Consider the following 3793-nt stretch of genomic DNA (forward strand, 5'->3'; position numbering starts at 1 on the left):
TGTTTGAATTCTAACACCTCTAACAAAAAAAAACCAACGAATTTTTCACACCGATTCTCTTTGATTAATCTAAAATGACACATGTTGCTGTCTGTGTAGCTAATAGAACAGAAGGTCATTTTGTGCCCCCCCCCCCCCCCCCCCTCTCCCTCTAATTAACCATTTCATTTTCAAGCACTTCCCCCTTCTTTTCTTGTTCTTCTTTTACCACCACATCAACCAGAAAATTGACATATGTCTCTCTTCAAAAGGGTTCAGTTCTTCTTCGTGTTTCGATGTCAAGATGAGCAATAATTGCATTTTGGAGGGATTCAGGGAGATTGAGTTATGGTAGACTGATCGAAAATTCCGATCAGATTTTCAGAATTTTCAGGAAATCAAAATTCAACCCTTCACGAAATTTGGAAAATTAGGAAATTCCGAACTCCGGAATTCAAAAAGTTTGAGATGTCACAAATTTTCAAGCTGTTCTGAAACAACTGAAAACTTAGAAATTTGCAAAAAAACTGAAATTCGGGAATTCGTCAATTTTCAAATTTTCAAGTTTCTGAAGTTTTAAAATTCTGGAGAAATCCTCCTATTCTGACATTTCACATTTTTTTCAGATTCTTCTTTACGATTCTTCATTTTTCAGGTCTTTTTCGGATTTTTTGATGATTCTTGCTTTTTTCAGATTCTGGTATAAAAATTTCAAATCTTAAATTTTAGATTTCAAATTCAGGTCCCAGGATGACGTCACCTTCTGAATCTGGGAGGGTTTTTCATCTATCATTGCAGAATTGTATTTTCGATTTCCGTATAGAAATCGTGAGCCGTGCTCACAATTTTCATAGAAAACTATACAAAATTAGATAGATTAGGAAGAATAAAAAAAAAGGGATAATCCCAAAAAAGAAAAAAAAATCATCTCATCAAAAAAGTGCTTTTCATCATAATCCATAAAAAAATTAAGAGCTCATATTTTGTGTAGTTTTCAATATTTTTTCACAATTTTTCAGAACCCGATTTTAGATTTTCTTGAAAATAATAAAAATGGAAGTCATTTTTTCAGGTCAATTTTCCGAATTCCTGAATAGTTTTCTGATTTTCGGAACCTATTCTGCAAATCTTTGGCAAATTTTTACCAATAAAAAATTCCAGATTTTGGAAATCGCCTTTTGCTTCTTTTTTTAATATAAATTTTTGGAAATCATGAAAATCTGCCAATTTCACTAAAATTTTGCAAGATTTTCATCGAAAAATAGAATTTCAACAAATTTCTAATAAAAATTGTGGAGTTCCCGGAATATTTTCCACTGGAAAAGTACAGAAATTTTCTGATTTCAAAACACATTTTGAAGAGGATCCTTTTATTAGAGGGGTGGTTCTATTGAAGGGGCCCTTTTAATACAGCTTTCACGGTAAATCTTCTATATGTATATTTTTTTGAATATCCTAAAATTATTATTTTTGTACATAAAAGGGTACTAAAAGCCACTCAGAAATTGATTACCTCCTTCTCGTCACTCATTTTTTCATTTCTCTTTTTTTCAGCTTATATCGAAAAAAAATAGAGAAAAAGAGAGCTCATCCATCTCAACATTCATCTCATATTCTTCTCCCTTTTCCCCTTTTTTCTTTTTTTTTCTTTTTTTTTTGCAAAATGAATTTTTTCGAAGTGTTTGATTTCCAGAAAATATTTAGAGCTTTTTTATTCAAAATTCAAAATTTGACATTTTGGAGCAAGAATAAAAATTCTCATGACCCATTCTCATCATGCTTCACAGAGCCCCATGTTTTTGAGCATGGGCATAAAAAGTCACAAGATTTCATTTCACTTTTTTGTTTCATTTCGGGTGTTTTGGCGCTTTGGACCTTCTTTTCTTTCATTTTGGACATCTTTTGGGATTTACAGAAGTTTCTAGAAATCCTTCTTACGAAATTTCGCCTAACTTTTCAACTAGATGGCCTAGAATTCTATATCTAGTGCCCATAATGATCTAGGAATGCAAAGCATGAACATCGGCTAACTTTTCAAAGTCAATGACCTAGAAACCCAAAGTTGATAGCCTAACTTCCCATCTAGTAGGCCTTGAAACCCAAATGGCCTAATTTTCATTCATAATTCAGTACTCTAGCTATCCGAATAACACTGATTGCCTAACTTTCAAATATCGTCTGGCCTAGGATCCCAGATCTCATGGCTTCCAGATTTTGGGTTTCTAGGCCAACAAATAGTTTTCTAGACCAGCATTTTTTTTCGCACTCATGGCCCGCCCTGAAAAAAACGAGTGTAACCGTACGCCAATTTCTAGGCCATGAAGGTTTGGCCACCAAATCATTTTCTTGTATTTCTAGGCCACACGGTTCCGATCGTCTAAAATTTGATTCGGTGTCACTATTGAACAGGCTGGCCTAGAATTCCAAACCCAGTTTACCTAGGAAACCCTGTGGATAAATTTTCTGAATTTGAATTCCTCTTCCACACAGACGTCATCGTCGATCTGGGGTGTGCCACTCCGCTTTAAAACAAATCTGAGAATTCTGGAAAAAATCAAAATTTTAGAAGTATTTCGTGAATTTCGAGATTCGATGAAATTCCTAGAGGACCAGAAATTATACAAAAGTTACAATTTTTTCGAACTAAAACTTATTGAAATCCACAAATTCCAAAGTTTCGAAATTCTGTGATTTTGTTAGTCTTCTACTCCATTGGGTCCACAGAATTTCTCAGAAATGTCTCTCTAATTACTTTTCCTTCAATTTCCAAAATCTCATGGGTTTCTTCTTGAAAACCCAAAAGAGAACAACATTCTCAGTTTCCAACTTCTCCTTTTTCTTTCTTCTACTTTTTCCCCACTTCTAAGCATTTCCCCCCAATACGGGTCCCCTTCTCTTCCACTAAATTGGTACTCTTTTCTCTTTTCATCCCTGCGTTTCCTGTTACTTTTTTCCTCCCAACCAACCAACCTCCCGCTACTTAAAGGGAGCGAGTACTGGCTCAGAAAAGAGCCCTCTGTGAGCACAAGCCGGGGAGAGATGGCCACCAAAACAAAAACATTTTCTGTCCTTCTTTTTGTTCTTCAGCATTTTCCAGCACCCAAAAAATTTTTCGAACACAATTTTTTTTGAAAATTTTTCAAAATTAGTATCATTTCGTGTGAAGTTTTGTGCTGATAGTTTTTACAATTGACAAAGTTTTTCTAATTTTTCTGGTTTTTGAGATATAAGCGTTATTCCTAGTGGCGCCAGGCAGCGCGCACAGACAGACAGGCACTCTAACTGTCTGCGTCTCTTTTGGCAAGAGATTTCTTAGAAACTAATAAGAAATTACTACCAAAATGTAGGAATTGTTCTCTAGTTCATTTTTTGCAGTTTACAAAATTCTTGTTGCTTCTTTTGTTTCGAAGATATCAGCGTTTCTGTAAGAAGTGCTGAAATTTTGAGAACATTTTGATTTTTGAAAATTCGAAGTTTCATAACTTTAAAACGAAGGAAAATAGAAAACTGATTTTTATACCGTTTTATTAAGGTGTTCCATAAAAAATGTCGTTTTTTGATACCACTCTTTAAACGGAGATAACTTCAGTGAAACTCATGTTCATCAAACAAACTATGTATCATTCGAATCAGTGCTTTTTTGCCTATAATATACTAATTTGAAAATTCTATCATGATAGAAACCAGAAGCCCAGGAAGTGACGAAACATTGGAAAGCCTTTTTGCATAGTCGTTTTACTGATTCTCTGTGGAGAGGCTTTCAAGATGCTTGAAAAAATGGAGGGGCGGAATTCCACCACAGGGCGAGATATCA

Source organism: Caenorhabditis briggsae (assembly GCF_000004555.2).
Source record: "Caenorhabditis briggsae complete genome, chrV, whole genome shotgun sequence".
Lineage (NCBI taxonomy): Eukaryota > Metazoa > Nematoda > Chromadorea > Rhabditida > Rhabditidae > Caenorhabditis > Caenorhabditis briggsae.